This window comes from Phyllostomus discolor, chromosome 5 (assembly GCF_004126475.2).
Source record: "Phyllostomus discolor isolate MPI-MPIP mPhyDis1 chromosome 5, mPhyDis1.pri.v3, whole genome shotgun sequence".
In the NCBI taxonomy this organism is placed as follows: Eukaryota; Metazoa; Chordata; class Mammalia; order Chiroptera; family Phyllostomidae; genus Phyllostomus; species Phyllostomus discolor.
This window is the reverse complement of record NC_040907.2, coordinates 129,086,480-129,108,270: the sequence shown is the minus strand read 5'-3', so window position 1 is coordinate 129,108,270 and position 21,791 is coordinate 129,086,480. Positions and strand designations below refer to the sequence as shown.

Below are 21,791 nucleotides of genomic sequence, written 5' to 3'. Positions count from 1 at the left end.
AATCTATTTGTGTTCAATAGCTTTTTTTAGTTCTATAAAGAACTGTAATTTTGTAAATTATAGTTCAATTTCAGAAATAGAAATAACATCCTCCCTAATATATTCTTAAGTAATATTTTTATCAGGAGTCGTAAGGCAGGGCAGGTTGGTAAAATATCCAAATATTTTTTTTCATGTGAGGTGTGGATCAGGCCCCAGACCTTGTTAATCTTTGCCATCAACAGAGCAGGTTCATTTTTTGGAACAAAGATAATAAGAGAATTGGGCCCTGGCTGGCATAGTTCAGTGGATTGAGCGTGGGCTGAGACTAGGCATCACAGGTTCAATTCCCACTCAGGACACATGCCTGGGGTGCAGGCCATGGCCCCAGCAACTGCACATTGATGTTTCTCTCTCCCTCTCTCTTTCTCTCTCCCTTCCTTCTCTAAAAATAAATAAATAAATAAATAAATAAATAAATAAAATCTTTAAAAAAAGATATTAAGAGAATTGAAATGAAACCTTTATTTAGTCATAATAACTCATAGCTATAAGGATTTTTGAGAAACTTGCAATCCATTTTCTTACCTTCAGTTTGAAACTACAATCTAATTTAATTGAATCTAACAATATTCCAACAACTTCAAACCTTAGTCCCTCTCTTAATGATCTATTCCAGGGTTTCATCGTGAACAGTGTATCATTTTTGGACCCCTCACCTTTACCTCTCTTATTTAATATATACCTAGTGGTTACTTAAATTTTAAAAAGAATTTTTTTGTTTTCATTTTTACAAAAGAGGAAGAATTACAAGAAGGGGTTGTGTTTTGTTTTGTTTTTAATTTTCAGTACTAGGATCTGCTTGGTCTAACTCAGGAAGAGGGCTCTAGGTTCCATGACCTATAATTTGTAAAAATTAAAAACCTCTGTTTTGAAATTAGCACTAATTAATGTATTTTGGGTTCAAAAACCTCTTCATAGAGTGACAGCTAAATGAAGAGAACCCAGTGCTTAAGTAACCAACAACCAATCACACAGGCAAGAGGTTTCTAGCAGGATATATTCAGTAATTTTCAATACCAGGCTCACAAATTATATTTCCAGAGGTCAAATTTGCACATAAATCACTGAACTGCAACTATCGTCTTATCACAACTCAGCTTTAACATCCAGCACTGTGTTGTACAGAAATAATCAATGGTTCAATTATCCCCATTTTGTTAGTTCAGTTCACAGTATAGCCCACTAATTATTTTTAAAAAACACTATCTGATCTTCAATTTGTATTTCAACTATCCCCAAGTGCAGATGCTATCTCCAGTAATATGACAAAACAGATTTAGGTTTATAAATGTTTCTCTGTGGGCCAATAACAGCATGCATCCTGCAGTAACTATATTGTAGCCCCAAGTATTGTAAAAAGGCAACTGAATTTGCCAGAGAATCATTTTAGAGTTTATGAAACCTCCTCCACCTGTAAATTCAGAAAAAAGAAAAAGCCCAACACTCTTAAAGACCATGGAGGAAAGGCAGTTTAAGAAATAGAAGTCCTCTGTTTATCCAGGGAGGCACTTTACAAGGCAGACAGCTACACCACAGTAGAGAGACAACATTTCCTCAGCTGATTCAGTTAATTAAAATGCACAGTTACAACAGGCTTTCTTAGAGCCTGCAGCTGAATGACCGAAGTCTCCATTTTACTCCAGTGTCACATGGAACGTGAAGAGGCAAACATACTGCCCCGACACAATTTGACTCACTAAAATCCAGTGCTATAAACATGAAATACATTTCTCGGGCACATTTTAAAAGATGTATTATCAAGATTTATGGCATAAGGATAGAAATAATTTGCAGCAAGGCAGCACCAGGAGAATATTCTAGGTTCCTCTCAAAGTAGTTTAAAGTAAAATTTACAAATAAATCTTATGGGTAGAGTCCACTTTCAATGCAGAAATCTTCAATTCTTTCCTTTCTAATATATGGAATTTGAATCTGACAAACAGCCCATATGTTGCCAAAATTTATGAGTGATATGAAAAGCCACAAAAGCTATTTGTCACATAAACTGCAGAGTGCAATATCAGTCTGCAGGGCTCATTTGCAGAACTCATGAGGAGCATGGGAGGAGGGGATCCTAGCAGCTGCAGCCTTGACCGCACTGCCTGTGCCAGCCAGAATTCAAGCCGTGTGAGCTGAGTGTAGCTGAAAGAGAAGGTCGACAAATGGGGAAAAAAAGGGTTCTTATTTCTATGTTTTTATTAAATGAGTACAACAGCATGCACCATGCACAGATGAATGCCTGCAAAAACAGTTTAAGATACATGAGGCCTGAAGGTATTCAAATTAAAGCAATTCATAAAAGGCTACTTTAATTTCCTGGTGGAAGGGAGAGATTACAGACTTTGAATCATTAGGCTAACAGCATAGCTTGGCATCAGTTTTCTCATCTGTCAAATGGGAACAGTACTTCACATCTCAGACCTATTTTGAGGATAAATTGAGAAAATATGTATTTGTGGGCATGGCAGGTGTTTAATAAAAGTTATGTCCCTCTGTCTTACTAGGGGTTTTCATGATGCTGCAGTCTGCAATCTATAGAAAATAGTTAAATATCCCAGGAGCTTAATTAATCAGTCATTGAATCAAGCCCATAAAGGGCTCACCATAAATTTGGAAACATTCTGTTAATATCTGTTAATGGAACTGCTGTATTAAATATTGTTCTATAACAATTTTGCTTAGCACAGCAAAAACACTCTGATTTTAGTATTATCTTCTAATAATTCAGTATCCTTGCCTTTTCATTACTAAACTCGAAGCACTGACTCCATTATCTTTAAAATCTCTCTCTTTAAAATGTTGTTCTAATGTCTGACAAACGCCCTTCATTTTTCTCCCCAAAACATAGACATATTCCACTCCTTCATACTCAATGCTGAAAAGAATATGCTGTTATTATTGTAGGGAACTAACTGGCCTATATAATTTAGCACTAATTCATTTCTAGTGGGAAATCATTTAGGCATTTGGAAGAAAGTAGTACAATATTAATATTTATATTTTCAAAAATTACAATCAAGTCTATGAAATGATGGCTGAATTATCTAAAGCAATTAATCCAAAGTTAAAATACAGGAACTCCAATTCTTGTATTCTTGTATCTTAGGGCATTTATTGAGCACCTACTATGTACAAGCATACAAATGGATTTTTGTTTTTCCTCAAGGCAAACAAAACCTAACAGAAGACAAAGGACATTTGAACTTTGGAGTCATATCACCAGGAAAGCCATTGAATTGACGGGTTTGGAAAGTCGCTTCCTTATAAAGCATTGGATTTTCTCTTCTCAAGAGAAAAATTTGATTTGTGCCCTTCACTGGGGACATGATAATTAGTTCTTTTTAAAGACACTGAAAAGAGCAGAGATGAAAAGAGCTGTAAGAGTTTCTAAATGACACAAGATCTGTGAAGCGGTAGGTATTTAACACAAACCTCATAGAGCTGTTATGTAGATTCATTAGTTAATTAGTTAGTTAATGACTTTGAAGTGTTAAGTCTTTTTTTTATTAGACTTTTTTTTTACACTTTAACACATGTGAGAGAGAAATAACTCTTTCTGAAAATAGAAACTACCATTTTAACATATTGGATCTTTCCATGATATACTTGTAAGACATTCGTTCCTACTCTGACTTTCTTCATACTACTCCTGGAAAGCCTGTCTAGACCCTGGTCCCCAGAGCCTTCATTTTCCAGTGTTAACATTGGTCTCCACTGTCTCTAGGCATGGAACTGAGAAACCCTCAGGGTGAAATATTTTGTATTATAATATAAGGCATTATTTGATGATAATGGCATCAATTATTAAACAAGATATTTAAATGTAGTTTAGGATCTCTGTACATCAGGAGAGGAGAAAGACTGATGGGTAAATCTGAGAGAAAGTGAAAAGGGAAGGAGATAAAATCCAATAACTACCTTGCCGTTTGGAAATAGTGACTGAGAAGTTCAGAAAAGATGGCAGAGGCATAACTAGGTTAGCAATATTCTAATACCTGGGAGGCATTTCTGGAGCTTAAACAAGAAAATTCTGTTGACCCATCTTAAACAGAGAAAAGTGAACGTACTGTCAATGTACAGCTCAATGGATGCAGGACACACCTGTGTTCTCTGCACCCAGATAAACACACGGAAGATTCCCAACACTCCAAAAGCCTCCTCTGAGCCTTCCGTTTATTAGCCCTGTCTCCAAGTGTAACCATTAACATTACCTCTGAGTGTAGAGAGTAGCTTTATCTGTCTTGGTACTTTATATAAATGGAATCATAAAGTATGTACCATCTTTTAAGCCTTGCTTCTTTCTGGCTCGACATTATCTGTCATGAGATTCATGCATATTGTTGAGTATAGTTGTAGATCTACAGATATCTAATCTCTGTCCTTCCACCTCTCCCCCTCCATACACACAGAATTAATACTTTTCTTATTCATATAATGACCATGGATCCCTGTACTGGGAAGGTGTTTTTTTTTTTAAGATTTTATTTATTTATTTTTAGACAGGGAAGGGAGGGAGAAAGAGAGAGAGAGAGACATCAATGTGCAGTTGCTGGGGGCCGTGGCCTGCAACCCAGGCATGTGCCCTGACTGGGAATCGAACCTGTGATGCTTTGGTTCGCAGCCTGCACTCAATCCACTGAGCTACACCAGCCAGGGCTGGAAGTTTTTATGAACTTCTTATGTCATGTACTCCATAAATTGGGAGACTGAGGAATTGCTAGTGAATAATTTCCTATTCTAGTCTAGTCTAGTCTAATCTATTCATACCAGTAAAAATAATGCAACTTTAAATTATTTTGCACTTTTAAACTCTGGCCCTGGATAGCCAGCTCTAAGGTGTACTATTAGGCAATGAGTTTTTTCAGTAGCCCTTGATTTTAGCCCCAGTCCCTTACCTCAGCCCTCTGTTCAAGGTCCTCAGCTCCTAGAAAGCCTGCTATAGTCAAACAGTTGTATAAAAAAACTAGGTAAATCACATTAAGGTGTTAATGCCTAAATCATTAGCTCACCAGGGTAGCCCCAGAACAGTGCTGTAACAAAAAGGTCCAATTACTCCCTGATTACCCCCTAATGGGCTCCCTTCTAGAGCTACTTTTATTGATTGTGCTATGTGGTTCATTTACATTGAAGAACTCCAAGAAACAGATCAGTGGCATTCAATGTTGTATTTACTATTAGAATGTGATTGACATTATTTCACTACATCACACAGCAGTCTCTTTATAAGAGCCAATGAGGAAGGTAGAGTAGTTCTACTTCTTCTAAATGACTTTATTTTAAAATATGTTGGTTTCTTAACTGAATTTATTGGGTGACAATGATTAATAAAATTATATAGGTGTCAGGTGTACAATTCTATATCATCTGAATATTGTATTATTTGTTTACCACCCCAAGTCTCCTTCCATAACCACTAATCCCCCCTTTGCCCTCTTCTGCCTGCCCCACCCCACTTTCCCTCTGGTAATCACCGTACTGTTGTCTTGTCTATGAGGTGTTTTTTGTTTATTTGTTTGTTTTTGCTTAATCCCTTCACATTTTTACCTAGTATGCCCCTCCCCTCCCCCTCTGACTGCTGCTAGCCTGTTCTCTGTATCTATGAGTCTTTCTATTTTTTTGTTAGTTTATTTTGTTCAGTAGATTCCACACATACTATATTTTGCCATGTATAATGCACATTTTTTAATCAAATTTTTTAGGGAAAAATAAGCATGTGCATTATATGTGGGTATAATTATTACATACCATGAGTATAATAATAGGTATAATAATCCCATGTATAATGCACACAGAAAAGTGGGTGTATACTATACACAGCAAAGTACAGGTAATTGAAATCATATGGTACTTCTCTTTCTCTGACTGGCTTATTTTACTTAGTAAAATACTCTTCAGGTCCACCCATGCTGTTGCAAAAGGTAAGACTTCCTTCTTTTTAATGACCCAGTCATATTCTATTGTGTAAATATAGCATAGCTTTTTTACCCACTCATCCACTGATGGGTACTTGGGCTGCCTCCAAACCTTGGCTATTGTAAATAACTCGGCAGTGAACATAGGGATGCATATAGTCTTTCACATTAATGTTTCAGGTTTCTTTGGATATATTCCCAGAAGTGGAATCACTGGGTCATAAGGAAGTTTCATTTTTAATTTTTTGAGATAACTCCGTACTACTTTCCACAGTGGCTATTGTTTTTCATGCAACTAATCCTGCCCTCATGCCACCCCTACCCCCTCCTCTCTACCTCTTTCCCTCTCTCCTAAAAATACCAAAAACACCAGAGAAAAACACTTCTAACAAGTGTTCAAGACCTTATAACTTATATTTTTTGTCTATGTTCTTCACCTGTGGTTTCCTCAGCTTTTCTTAGATTCTCTGTTCAAATGTCTGATTTTTTAAAAAAATCCTGATGAATTTAGGAAGGATAGAAATTTAATCAATAAAATACACTATTCTCTAAAGAAAACAAAATTCAGTTCCTGTGATTAGGCTGGGCTGGTCAATGGAGGAATATATGTTTTAGGCAAAGGGCTATTGCAACAGTTTTCACATTGCAACCCATTGACTGGCTTTGGCTGGAGAGATTGGGGAGGGGCTATCTGAAGGGACTGAATGGTCTTTCCAGTTCCTTACACAATATGGCTTTTAACAAAGCTTTGCCTAATGCATTGACTGAATTCAGATATTTTCCAAAAAGTGAAGTGTACAAAATAAGGAAATATTTAGGAAAAATCTAGATCAAGAAGTGAATAAAAGATAAGTGAACCTGTGAGAAAATATGGAGTTGCATTTTCAAGACAGTGGAACCATTACTATATTTCTTATGTGATATTTTGCAACTACTGGTCCATTTTTATTTTCAAGGCCCTCAATTAGAGTTCTACTTGGGAAGATTTGATTAATGCATTATTTATCTAAGAGTCATTGATTTATAGAGTTTAACCTAAGACTCAACACAGCTCATTTTCTTTGTAATATGTATGCCTACTAGAAGAATACCACAGTGACATGGGGGTGTTGTACCCTTGGCTGGTAATCCATATAAGCAATCACCCAAACTGACAATATTGAAAATATTAAATGATAACCATTTATTTATTCCCTTCATTGCTAGGATTCTTCTATTGAAAATAAATGAAAACAATTCTCAGTTTCTCAGTGATAATCCATAAACCATACATACCACAAAATAGTCCAAGATGTAGTTCATTGAAATGTCCTCTAAAATGAGGAGGAGAATCGAATGTACCTATCTCCATCAGCCCCTATATTAATTTTTAGATCAAAGCAATAATTCCAGTTCAGATGAATTATCATTGGGACTTTTTGTTTGTTTGCTTGTTTGCTATTAAGCTATTTGATTTCAAGACTCTGGAAAAAGCATATCATCTTGTAATAAAACATATGAACACATTTATTATCAGAGATTATGTGAGATTCACAAAAATTTATAATTTGTATTCATGCTATTCATAAGGTGTTCAATGGGACTTATTCAGTAATATAACAGAATACATTCATATTCATATAGTTTTTCTTTATTCAAATATATTTTGCCAAATCCAAATTCAAAATAAATTTACTGAGAAACTATCATTCCTGGATATACCATGGTAAACATCCCCTTTAAAAATCACTAAATCCAACATAAAAATTAGGATCTCATAGCTTAAAATGTTCCTCTCAGCAATGATGGTAGAATTAAACATGATCGGCATACTACTGTGTGTATTTCAAATGCTTACAGTGTACAAAAATTAGCATCTATTTGTTTTTGCATGGCCAACACCAGCACACTGGCTGGAACCTGGCAGCCTACAACTTTACAAGGCTTTTTGCACCCAATGCACACTTTGGAGCTCTGAAACTTCTAACATCTCCCCACAACTTGTCTCAAACTGAGTCTGTCAGTTTCTCTTGTGCAATTACCCTTCTACCACCATGCTCCAACAAAACCCAAAGTTACTGTTCTTTGAACATCTTCCTCAGAGTCCATCTCTAATTTGCTCATATTGGTTCTTCTGCCAGGAACATTCCTTTACATCAAATCCATCTTATATTTTATGACCAAACATAACTCTTTCATGAACTATTTTCTAACTCTTACAGTTAAAGGTATTTTTCTTCCTCCCTCAACTTCAATTGCACATTATTATTATTACTATTACTGTTAGTTCTTACTTCTACAGTCCTTATCATTTTCTAACTTGTGTTATATTTAATTAAGTCTATTTATTATTTTTCTTTCAGAGAAATTTTAAAGGGAGGAAACATGATTTATACGTCATTTGTACCCCAAGCATGCTTAAGGCAAGATTTGAGATATAGTGCATGCTTAATAATAAATGTCCATTTAATAAACTAATGAGTGAATAAATGAATGTCATATTTACAATAGTCATGCTGAAATTCTAGTATGCTAAACAAGGGATTCTTATTCCCTTATCCTTGCCAAAAATATTCATACATGGTTTGGGATACACTTCACACCATCAAATATTTCATTTCATTTAGTTCATATATTTCCAACAAATGTTTACCATTTACAGTTATCTGAATGGCCCTACCTAGAAAAAGAAGCACTAGAAATATAGAAGCATCATCTTATGAATTATAAAATCATTCCTAAATTGTAAGTGGCCTTAGTTGCCATGTGCAAAACCTTTATCGAGCTACAACCATTTAATCTTTACCAAACAGTCATGAGTTCATGTAGAGGGCACACTCTGAATGGCTATGAATAATAGGCACGGAGGGGCTTTTAGAGATTTTTCAGAGTGCAGTGAGTTGGCCATCACCCATTTTATAGGTAAAGACATTGAAGTGCAAGCACACGGAGCTAGAATTTGAATCCTGATCTAATTCAGCTCCTCCCTTAGAGTCACTGAATAATAATCTCCTGTCTGAATGTTAACTTCCTTCTAAATAGAAAGGATGCCTATTTAAATAGAGGACAAGTCATTTTGCCCTGCTACATAGTATATACCACAAGCCATTATAAGCTCTTTCCATAACATCATCTTCTTAAAAACAAACAGGAACACAAAACTGTCACTTTCCAATGGCTTACTATGTTTGAATGGTTAAATACTTCTCTCAACATGTTTAATTCTTACAACAATCCTATGAGGTACTGTTTACTCATATTCTAGATAGGAAAACTAAAATTTACACACAATTATAGAACTAGTAAGGACAGAAAACGGAATATGACCTCAAGTTTTTCTTATTCCTGAATACAAATTCTTAACCACTCTACTTTATTGCCTTTTATTCATTTTTATAATCCTTAAATGTTTTTCCCTAAAAAGAAAATTAGATAATTTGAAATACTGACTGTTTAGAATATTTATGCTGTCATGGGGAATATTTACTACTACAGTTGGAAGGATCTAGAGTGCAGAAAGAGGTGGTGGAGGACAGATAAAGAGATAGGCTCATCTCACCAGGTCTCACTAAGCTGTTCACATTTTTCACAAAGCCCATCTCTAAGCCAAGTCCTAAAATGACAGTGAATCTTGATCTTTAATAGACCGAAGACCTTGTCCCAGGGCCATTTAGATAAACAGAACATACATCAGGGAAGCAGCCAGTGCCCTTAACAAATTGGCTTGCTTGTCTCTCACCCCAGATCCATGACTTTCAGAAGCTACACGTAATATGGGAAACAAGTCAATATTTTCTAGCATGCTGAGTCCATTTCCTCCCCAACTATTTTTAAGCATAAGACAGGTACAGAAATCATTTCAGTCCCCACTGAAGAGGTGTATAGCAGCTGTCACACAGCCACACAGCAGCAGAGAACAAAGCTCCCCAGATGCACACAAGAGTTCCGAGGGTTTGGAAAGGGGCAGGTGCCACTTTTATGCACAAGCTAAGAGATACCACCTTTCAAGGGTTCAGAGAGCAAAGACATAAGCAACATCTCTGTAGCACCCAGAAAGTGAATATTTTGTAAGCTACAGAGGCCTTGAACATGATTCAGGGTGTGCCCTTTTGTTTTTCCATTTGATGTCAACATAGTCCAGAGAGGTTAATATTTGTCCAGGATAACGGAATAAAACTTTCTTAGTCAAGTGTCTTGAAACCAAATCCATGATTTCTTTATTTCCTCCACCCTACCCAAATGACTATAATCTTTTTGTTTAGTTTCACTATTTCTGCTTGTTATGTTTGTTTTTTGAGGGTTACTTAAGGAAAGACAAGTGTGACATAGGACCAATACAAGAGGAATTTTATCTAATATGGGGAATTCTGTACACTGAACATCCCTCTCCCAGCCAAGCCACTTGGTTGCTCCTGTATATAAAACAGAAAATAGTTATAAATAGAAGTTCATGGCAAAGAAATAAACTAAAACAGGTATTCTGCTGGGTTGTGGCTGAGCTCAGCTCTCTAATTCTGAAAAGATGCCTCTTTTTCTTTATGAAACCTTTGTCTCCTCTGGCTGAGATATGAGTTGTCAAATCACTGCTCTCTGTTTTAAAATGACCAGTTTTTATGCGGATCATAAGAGATTTATATGTTCATCAAACCAAACAAGCATTTGTTCAACCTTTTTGATGCCAGACTAGATTCTGGTGATACCAAGGTTAAGCATCTGCCATATAACACACCCAATTTACAATCAAAGAGAAGTGATGCCCTGCTCCTGTGGTGCAATTGATCTCAGTCAGTTGTTATTCACTCACTAGCAATCAATTAATTAATTGACCAGCTTGTTATAAAAAGATTTATAAGTACTGCAGGAAGACAACAAAAAATAAGCTTAAAATGAAATAGAGAAGATGAAATGTATTCATATGAAATGATATAAAAACAATGGTATTTTAATAATCATTATGATACATTACAAGTTGAATTTACAAGTAAGGTAAGATTATATAGGATTATATAGTGTAAACATAGACAAAAACTTGGAGGGTTTCCTGTAGTAGGTATTTTGAAAATGGGGTGGTTGGGAAAAATTAATAGAAAGAAGAGAGACCATTTTAGAAAGAGAAATGTATTCAATAGAAAAGTAGATCCAAGTGTGGAGATTTGCAGAACATTAATTTTACAAGATTAGCTTAATTAACTGAAATGGGTTAATTAAGATACTACAAGCAATGGGAAGAAAGTAACGTGTGTGTATGTGTGTGTGTGTGTGTGTGTGTGGTGTTTTACTGCTTGTGCAATAATAGGCCATAATATATGGATAAATCAATTAGTTCTAAGATGATATTTCCACAGTCAGATGAATTCAGAATCTCCCTATAAATCCATTTCATTTACATTCTGAGTGGCACTGGCTGTGGGTGCACCTGTCGTGTGCAGGTAGGGACTCATGCTTAGTTAGTGCCTACGTCCTGCAAGCTGTTAAGTATTGTGAAAATTATCCTGACTTACAATTCTACTTTCTCAACAAAGAGTACGTCATACCATCCTGTTCTTCCAGAATGACTTTCTTCTTAAAACAGTCTCATTGGAGATCTGTGGTTAGTTATGGCTCACAAGAAAAAATTTTCAAGATAGATATAAACTTCAAAGATACACTACCTCATAAAATTAATAAATAAGTCATATTTCTCAGAGATCTTCCTCAGTTTCATCTTTGAAACTTCAAATAGGTTTTATCTAGGTTGTATTTCTAGCATGTCTTATGACTAGTGAGAGTGTCCTCCTAAGGTAATATTAGACCATATTAGTTTTCTTCTTTTTTTTAAGTTAGCCAAAGGTGTTTGTGTCATTTGATTAACATAGTTATTAAGAGTACAGGGTCCACAAACAGTTTCATGGGTTAAAAGCTCAACCAGAAGAGCTGTGTGGACTTGAATAAATAACCACTCTGAGCCTCCATTTCCTCTGCTATAAAATCAGTGTAAGAGAAGCCACCTCAGAAAGTTGTTAAGAACACCACAGAAGTTTACAGATATAAATGGTTATTTAAGAAGATTAAAGTGGTGATTAAAAAACATAATAAATGTTCACAAAGTATTAGCTGTTATTTCCTTTTTGCATAGATGCATCATAGTTCCTAACTTAAAATGCTGGTCAATAGAATGGAATCCTCTGTTATTCAATAAATCAAGCCTCACCCAAATATGAACTTTTTTTTAAACTTAAAAAGTAGTTTCCATCATTACTTCTGAAAAATATGGACTTTTATTAGTACATTTCAGTACCTGGTTTTAAGAATTAAGAATAACCTGATTCTTAATAATATGTTTGCATATAAATAATATATTTGCATTTTCTCCAAAATTTGCCGTATGTCTATTTAAACTAATGTTTAAATCAAGGTTGCTGATTCATAAGGTCCTCTCCAGGGCAGAGTCTGAAGAAGGGGAAAAACCAACATAGAAACAGCAAATCTAATTAAAATAACATAACAACATCTGGTCAAAGGCAAGGCTGCTGTGCACAGCAGCACAGTCATGCCCTGCACAATCCATCCTACGAGGCGCTATAATCGAGATTACCATTTTAATGCTGACCACCAAGGATGAAGTTTACACACTGGCAGTGGTTAAAGAGGGGATATAGAAACATAAACTTGGCTTCAGTTAAAATTATGTCAAACTGTCTACAGAAGGACAAATTTGGATTACTATGTGCACACTTAGCAGTGCTTACCTCATGCTATCTTGGCCTAGCTAGTTAACTTGTCTGAATCTGTCTCCTCAAAGGCCCTCTGTCCTGTTGAAGGGGAACAGAAATGCTCCTTCTCATAGATTCTACTGTATATTCTATAGCAATTTACTATGTGCTAGCAGACAAAGACTGCTCATTGATTTCCTGAGAAACTATTACAATCCAGGTGTATCCTCATGTGGGAAAACTCAACTGCTACTTTTTAAAAAATTTAAATTGTTCAGAATCCACAGAGGTTGGTTAACAGTGGCCTTTGGTTAAGAATAGAAAAGCCACTGGACTGGAAATCAAGAGCCATGAATTCTAGCCAAAGCACCGCCATTGGCTTACAGTGTTATTATGTGTGGTTTTCTCACAGATAAAGTGGGAGTCATAGTCTAATATCAATTAGGAAAAATATCAAGATAATAGATATAAACATGCTTTGGAAATAATTAGAGCATATTAACATACAGAACAATGAAAGTCCAAATTTCTTATCATATATATGATAATCAAAAAAATAAATAGACTTCTGTTAACTTCCAAAAGTAAGACTCATGCCAGTTGCCTGATTTTTTTAAAATCTTAGTGTTGTTTCTCTAAAAAGACTGATTTTACTCTGAGTCATGTACTATAGAAGATAGGGAAATAAATGTTATGTACATAAATCATTAATGGAGAATAAGAAAAAGTCATGATTACTTGTGGTATCATTGTATCATGACTCTAAATAATATCTATCAATTATTGATTATTCACTATTTATCCAGACTAGTAGGCACCGTAGAGATGCATAGTATATTTTCTTACACTCATCCTATAATGTAAGTGATAAGATAATCTCTGTTTTCCTGATGAAGATCCCAACTCAGTAAAATTAATCATCTTGCATAAAATTATGCATCCAGGAAGCTAGGGGAGCCAAGATTTTGACACATGTTTGTTTGGCTACAATGCCTATCTTCATCCCATGCTCATTCTCATTGCCTCTCGTAACACTTGACACAGACTCTATACTCGATAAATATTGACGGACGAATGAATGAATAGATGAGGATGGGTTGGTGGATGGATACATGGATTGAGTGACCTCTGGAAATTAGAGTCTGTAAGAATAAGATTTAGGCAGCCTAACTAGACTCTGTCACATTTTGGAGTTTAACTTCTATTATTCTTCCTCTTCTGTAATTTGAAAACCCCAGATTATAAGGGTTTCTTAGCTGCTTCTATGAGCATCAACTATCCTCCTATTATTTTTGCTCCCTCAGATGATGAAGGATTTGAAATTCTTAGAACCATCGTGCCTCACCCCCACCACTGAGATCTGCTGAGATCTGAGGGTAGGGTCTCTTTCTAGCAAGACGACAACATGGCATTTCCTATTTGCTCAGGCAAAGTTTTATAATTCTGGTCATGGGGAAGTACCCTGCAGAAAAGGGGTCCTCATATTTAACATTAAAAGCATTTGAGAGAATTTTGCAGAAGCTGCCAAAAATAGAAAAAAAAACACTGTGTAAGTCCAGAGCCCTGGAATTTGCTTTTTCGTAATGGATAAATGAGTATAGAAGGTGTGTGTATGTATATGTATATGTATATGTATATGTATATGTATATGTATATGTATATGTATATATCCAATTTTATATATATATATAATGGGATATATATAATGGGATATTATATAGCAATAAGAAAGAATGAAATCTTGCTATTTGTGGTAACATGGATGGTTCTAGAGTGGATTATGCTAAGTGAAATAAGACAGAGAAAGACAAATAAATTATTAACTTGACAACTGGAGGAAAAAGCACTTTCTTACTTATTATCCTTTTTATTTTTTGTGTGTGGGGGAATGCATCTGCCCAGAGTGCCCCTTTTTTATTTGCACAAAAGAAATACATAGGACAGTGGCTATTGTATACAACCCTAGAATGCAATGATAACACAATTACTTGGAGTAGACAAGACTTAGTATGATTAGCACTGAATGTCTTGTCATTTCAAGAAACGCTCCTAGAAAGCATATTCCCTCAGTCCTTTATTGAATGGTATATGTGTGTTTTGGGGCAGGACCATAGGTGCGTGGAAGGTGACTAGACAATAGATACATCCGATAGTTTAAAATACTGGAAATATAGTCAGACCCACAAGAAATGACATACAGTGTGATTGATCTGGTTGGTGACAGAGGTTTATAAGAAGCAGAGACCAGCAGTCTCAGCATCACCTGGGAACTTAATAGTAATGCACAGTCCTACTGAATCACACAGTGGGGCTAAGATTGGCATTCTGTGTTTTCCTAAGCCAAGCCCTCCAGATGAGTCTGATGCCTTCTAAGGTTTGGGCACCACTGACAGAGAATGCTTTGGGAGCAGAGCAGAGTCTTCCCAGAGGCAGTGATAGCTAAAGTGAGTCTTAAAGAAGTATTAGACAGTGCCAGCTGTCTTGTTAGCAGTATGAACCCCATAAAACCAATTGATATCCAGATTTAACCAAATCTCTAGCTTAGTTCTTGTACCTCTTAGCTTGCAGGGTCTGGGCTGAAAATCTTTGCAAGTTACCCAGGCAACAAACAATAATTGCATTGTTCCCACTCCTTAGCAAGAAAGAGGCAAGCTTTGCAGGCAGCTAGTAAGGGCTGTCAGTTTCCCTCCAGTAAAATCTTCTCTGCAAAATGTCAACAAGTTAATAGGCATAGTGCTGTCATTTCAAGGTAAAATATTAATGTCTCTTACAATTTTTACCTGTTGTTCTGGATCCATGCAGAGCAAACCTCAGCACTCTAGCTGTTTTTAAAATGGATGCATCTGTATTTTTCCTAAGTGGTTGCTTAATTGACTTTGACTGAATTCAGCCATAACAAATCACACTCCACCAGGAGCCTGAAAACTGACCCTGTGAGAGGTTCAGCGGTAACAATTGTCCTGTTCACTCCTAGCTCTTAAGAGACCAAGTGGAGTACCCTGCCTTCCTAAAAAAACATAGGGAGTTTAAAAGTTTTTTTGGAGAAAATAGTGGAGTGAGACCACCAGTGGATTCACCTTGAGGAAAGAAAAATAGTGGTAATAAAACTATAGGAAGTGGGATGTCTAATTAGAAAAAGAAAAATGGAAAAACAGTATTAATGCCACCAGTTCTGGGGAGATGAAACTCATGCTATGTGTTGATCATACACTTCCTGGCACACCATCTCCTGAGGAGAAAGAGAGAACAAAAACGAAAATTGCACCCATTATTTTATGAAAACACTTGTTTAATGTTTCCTATCTTGGTCAATAGAAGCCCAACTTTGTCAAGGGTCCAATAACTACCCCCGAATCCAGTTGTACCAAATGGATTTAAAAAGTGAGGGACATGCTGTCATTAACAGTTTGTTAGAATCCTTACTTGCTTATTTATCGAAAAAAGAATATGTGAGGGACAAGTTAAAAAACTTTAGAAGAAATAGATCCAAATTTTTATGGATGTTGATTTGATCTTGAATCAAAGGGGACAGAAAGGTTTTTCACTTGGGTAAGTTGGAAAGCATATTAGAATGGGGTGTGTTGGCCTGGGACCAAGTCCAGCACTGGCGCTTACCAGTGGGATGTCAGTCTGAATTCTGCTAGGAAATAGATACACTCAAAAGGGGTGACTCAAAAGAGTTAATGGAGCAAACTTTTGCGATCCTGTCAGCAGAGTAAAGGGAGCTAGCAAGGATGGCTTAACATTTGGGAACAGCAATAGCAGGGTTCCATGAGCCTGGGAGAAGGCAAGACAAAATAAAAGTTGCCAGAACTGCTAAAATATATGCTTATAGGAGATGGCCACCAAGAATGCAGCCTCATCAAGTTAGACAAGCAATGAGTCTATATTCTAAATGTTTGTATATAGAAACCCTAACCCCCCAAATCATGGTGTTATGAGGTGAGTCCTTTAGGAGATGCTTAAATCATGAGGATCCCATGGGATTAGTGCCCTTTCAAAGACACCCCACAGATATCCCTGACCCCTTTCACCATGTGAGGATGTGAGAAGGCAGAGGCTATGAACCAGGAAGAGGACCTTTTTCAGAATATGGTATTGCTGGCCTTTTGATATTGGACTTCCCAGCCTCCAAAACTATAAGAAATAAATTTCTGTTGTTTATAAGCCACTTAGTGTATAGTATTTTTGTTACCACAGCCCAAAAGGACTAAGTGAGTTATAGAAGAATCCTCTCCTTTCTTTTCTTCTGCTGCCTGGATTTGTGTTTGTTAACCTACATGCGGCTAAGCCCAAGCAAAAGCAGACAGAGGGCAAAGGGAACTTCTGAAGCATTCCACAAAGTGTATGGAGCTTCTGGGGCCTGGAGCAAGATGGAGAGAGAAGGCACATAGGGTTACAGGGGCGAACTGCAGTTACTGGGCACACCAGCAATGCACTTCTGATCACGTATCCTTGCTGGCCTACAGTCCTAACTTCTAGAAAATTAAAAGTCTGAGCTGGATAATCTCCAAGTTTTATTCTATCTACAGTATCATTAATGAAGACTGAACAAAAGAGAAAGGAGGAAAATAAATGTTCTAATTGGCCGAAAGGATTTGTTGGAAACAGGTAGACTTAGCAGCTAAGCTTTTATCGGTTGACAAACCATAGACCTTTTTTTCTCCACCTGCTTTCTTGTAAGAAAAACTGTTCTGTGCCTCAAGGTTATTTAGAAAAGCTTCTGAAAGCTATTAATAGAAAACAAATTTAAACTCAGTCTCTGAAAGACTTAACTTCATATATAATAGTGTTGCCCTTGTAGAAAAAAATTAAAAAGCTTTTTGTAAAAAAAAAATAGCATGTAGCTCAGATTATTAGCTATCTCTTTGTCACAAATGTGCAGCTGGTCAGAATTTGCATGTTTCCTAAGCAGAAGAATTCAATAAGCAAGTAAGCGAATCCTGCCCTTTTATTAAATACTTTCAGAAAACAAAACCACAGCAAGCTTTCACTCAACTGGAACCAGAACATAATCCCCAGAGCCAACAGCACGTGTTAAAATTCCAGCACCAGAGCTAAAGCCTCTATCCCACTACCCCTGTGGCAAACTACCCTCCGTGTGATACTTACATTCTGCCTTTTTGAGACTCTCTAAACGTGCACTTAAACAAGGGAGAAGGGCATTAAGATAGGGAGAGGTAAGATTTGTGGTTCAAAGTGTACTTTCAAGATACATTAGTGAAGAAGTGGGAGGTATTTGAAAGTGCTCTTAAAAGGCCAGACATCATTTAACTTGTCCTAGTAGTTATGCTTCTGTTTGGGGGCTAGGAAGAGAGAGTGAAAATGAGTTATCTCCTCCCTACGGCCTTTCAACAGACCCTTTTCTTAATTACACACAGCACTGCCACACAGGTCCCGCTGAGGACCGGTGGCCACAGGGTAGATGTTGAAAAAAATCATAATTGTCATGTTCATCCTGCTGCTGTTATACCCACAGACTCAGGGCAAAGGCTTACAGCAGAAGTTAGCTGAGTGCCCTAATGCTGCAGATCCATCTTTCTGACAACCTTTTATTCTTTTTAAATTTTCTTCCTCTTTATAGAATTTTGTATTCCAAACCTTCACTGGTAATGGTGGCATTCTCAGAAGATTTTCTGAGCATCCAGCGGCTGCCTGGATTGATACTTAGGGAACTCTCCGAGCTAGGAGTCAAGATAGGATTTCTATTTTTATTCTTGTTTCAATCTTCATGCTCAATGGAGATAATAAAATCTTTCTTAAGCTCATTTATTTTACTAAGAGAAGTCAGGATTATCATTCTGTCTACTTCCATGGCAAAAAGTATGGAGAGATTGAGAGTTTAGTCCACTGAGTTCTAAGTGCTCTGCCCCGGTTATGTGTGAGATTTTTAGGAAGAGATTTAATCTCTCTGGATCATTTAAAAAATAAAGTGGTTAAAGTAGATGATTTCCACAGCTACTTGTCCCAATGCCCTCCATTCCATATCTTCTACTCTCAGTGTAACTGAACTCACTTTTCCCTCATGGCCCCCTCTAATATCCAGAGCTCTTCCTAATTTCTTAGTCCATTTTTTTTATTTTTTAGCTTGACTTTTCTCTCCCTCCAGCATGAAACTCGAGTGAGATACTTTGCTGATACTCACAAAGTGCTATCTTTCTTGGCCCCATCTTCTTCTACCAAAGCCATTTGGCAAGTCCCCAATCTTGGATAAACTCTCTACTCTCCATTGCTTTGTCCAAGTCTCCAAGAATGAGTTGGCATCATTTCAAGGCAAGCCTATACTGGTTTATAATTATTTTCTTTCCTACATTTCATCAATCCAGATATGTGGGCATCATGAGTTGACTCTCATCGTTCTTTGGAAAGCATTTTATTCACCTCTAGCAGGCTACCAATTATATTTCTTGCTCTTCTCAAGCTCACAGACTTCTCTTGGCAGACAACTTTACTTTTCAGTAAAGGGATTACAATAAAACCATTTTCATAATGATAATGTTTACAATTTAAAATATAGCAGCTCATTTTTAGTGCTATTATATTAACATAAAATGATTTCAAAACTTCTGCAAAAATCATGGGACATTTCTGTGTTTCTTCATCACTTCCTAGTCAGCTCCATTTTGATTTATAAACTTGACTACAGATTTAGCTGTCGGACCAGATGTTGTATAAAGAATACCAGCTAAGTCTGATTGGATTTTTCAATCTGCCTTATTCAAAACCCTACAGCAAAACAGAAGTAGTTATAAACTTCAAAAAAGTTTTAGGGCATAGCACTAATTGCTAATTAGAATTATCTTTTCTCAGATAATATGTTGCATGAAAATACAATTTAATCATTCATAAATGCCTATAAGAGAAAAGAGAAAGAAATACAAGACATTTAACTGAAAACTGAATCAAATAGTATAACCTTTTGACATTCTGATAACTATTGGAAGGTTCATTTCACTTCACAAGCATCACTTCACAGAATGACATCCAAAAGAAAAGTTTAAGGGGAAAATGTAAAATAAGGTGGTGTAGAGTCTGTGGTATATAGAAAACTATTTTAAATTCCAGTTTTGGGGTGTCACTTAAAAATGAAGAGCAATAGGTTAGGTACATGGGCAGTGTTAGTAAAGGATACAAGAAGAGAAGAGTCTTTAGAAGTCTTGGTAATAACCCTAAAGTAAATGTGTTTCTTAGCTTTTTGTGTGACTGGTTAATCTGGTACACCCTCATAACAATGTTTTCAAATGCATAAAATAAAAAACAGAATTACAAATGAATTCAATTATATTAACATAGTTATCACTATTAAAAACACAAATTTATGTTATAGTAATATATGTGCAAATTTATAAAATGTTCAATAGCAAGATCTTGCAGTGAGTCTCATAATTGCCACCATTATAAACATGATGCACATAAAAATTCTCTTTAAAGCTTGCTGCAATAACTGTGGTGTGTTATGATAATACTGGTGATGGTGATTTCTATTGTTGTCTATAATCTCTGATCTCCAATTCACCTCATTCTCTCTTTTGAACTCACTCCAAAGTTTTAGCTCCACAGTTCCACTGGAACTGCTAGGTCACCAGTGAACTCCATGTTACTAAGTCTAATGTTAGTCCAAAATCCTCATCTAACTTCATTTATCAGCAATAGTTGACAGAGTGGATCACTGCCTCCTTCTTCACCTCCTATTGTCATTAAGTTCAAGAACACTACTCAGTGCTGTTTTTCCTCCTGCCTCAATGTCCTCTCTTGTGAAGTTTCCATGGCTAATGCCTTTTCATCTTACCAGCCTCTTAATGTGGGAGTATTCCAGAAATTAGTTCTTGAATCTCTTCTCTTTTGTGTCTAAATTTATTTCTTTAGTAATTTCTTCAGTACTACTAACACAGACATATGCAGATGACTCCAAATCTATACCCACAACCTGGACTTCTCCCTTGAATTCTAGACATATCCAATTGTCTACTTGATGTCACCTCTTAAAGGAGTAATATATATCTCAAATTTAACATATGTCAAACCATGATCCCAATCTCCACCTCTACTCTTTCCCCATTAAACCTATTCATCCTCTAATACTCTCTAGCCCAGTTAATGGCATGCTCAGGTCAAAGTCTTTGAAGTCATCCTTGATGATTCTCCTTCTCTCTCAAACCTAAATCCAACCCATCACCAAATCCTGTGACCAGAAATTCCACATTCTAAATATGTTGGCTAATAAGTTCACTTGGTTTTTCCCTAAGGTGGTTCTTGAAGCACTTAGTTGTCTTTAACTTCATTGAAAACAATTTTGTTAGACTGCATTGTGACAATTGTCATATGAGTGTGCATTAAAAAAGCTTATCAAAATTGGTGAATTTTTGTGTAGCCATTTTGATATTAAAAATGGAAGAAAGTATGCATTTTTTGGCATATTATGCTTTATTATTTCAAGAAAGGTAAAAATGTGAAAAAAAGATTTATAAAGTGTATGGAGAAGGTGCTACGACTGATCTAACATGTCAAAAGTGGTTTGTCAAGTTTCATGCTGGAAATTTCTCACTGGACGATACTCCACATTCAGGTAGACAAGTTGAAGTTGATAGCAATCAAATCCAACACTGAGAACAATCAACATTCTACCATGTGGGAGATAGCCAACATACTCAAAACATCCAAATCAATAAAGTTATTGGTAAAATTGTAAAATGTGTCTTTTATGGAAAAAAACTAAACATTTTGCCCAAACCGATATAACCAGAATCTGGCATCTTCTTACCACCTCTACTACTACCAGTGTGGTTTAAGCCACTAATATTTTTTACCTGGTTTATAGCTTAGTGCATATATATAGGTATATAGAGATATATATATTCAGTGCAAACTGACCACATCGCCCACAACTCTCTCCCTGGTTCATTACAGGCAGGCCCCTTCTGCAGGGCCTAGTCCCCTTGCCTGCATCAGTTTCCCCAAATGTCTACATGGCTTGCCTCTTCATCTCTGCCAAGTCTTTATTCAGATGTCTTCCTCAGTAAGGCTTCCATGATATCCTCTATTTCAAATTGTTTTATTTTTCTCTTTGTTTTATTGTTCTCCAGAATAATTATCACCATATAGCATAATGCATATGTTACTTATTTATGTCTTTATCTCTTCCTCAATAAGATATGCTGTAAGAGCA

General features: G+C 36.3%; 2 protein-coding genes and 1 long non-coding RNA gene across 4 annotated transcripts in view; 1 reads left to right on the top strand and 2 right to left on the bottom strand.

Moving 5' to 3' along the window:
* The window catches only part of CTNNA3 (catenin alpha 3), a 1,497,017-nt gene that overhangs the window by 871,899 nt on the left and 603,327 nt on the right, over positions 1–21,791 (bottom strand). The gene's annotated exons all lie outside the window — the stretch shown is intronic.
* LRRTM3 (leucine rich repeat transmembrane neuronal 3) overlaps positions 1–21,791 on the top strand; it is a 170,702-nt gene that overhangs the window by 14,120 nt on the left and 134,791 nt on the right. The gene's annotated exons all lie outside the window — the stretch shown is intronic.
* LOC118500828 lies at positions 12,649–21,066 on the bottom strand. The gene is made up of 3 exons (XR_004903412.1): positions 20,888–21,066; positions 20,296–20,298; positions 12,649–12,661 (listed from the first exon to the last, which is right to left on the bottom strand). It is a non-coding gene; the product is annotated as an uncharacterized LOC118500828 (long non-coding RNA).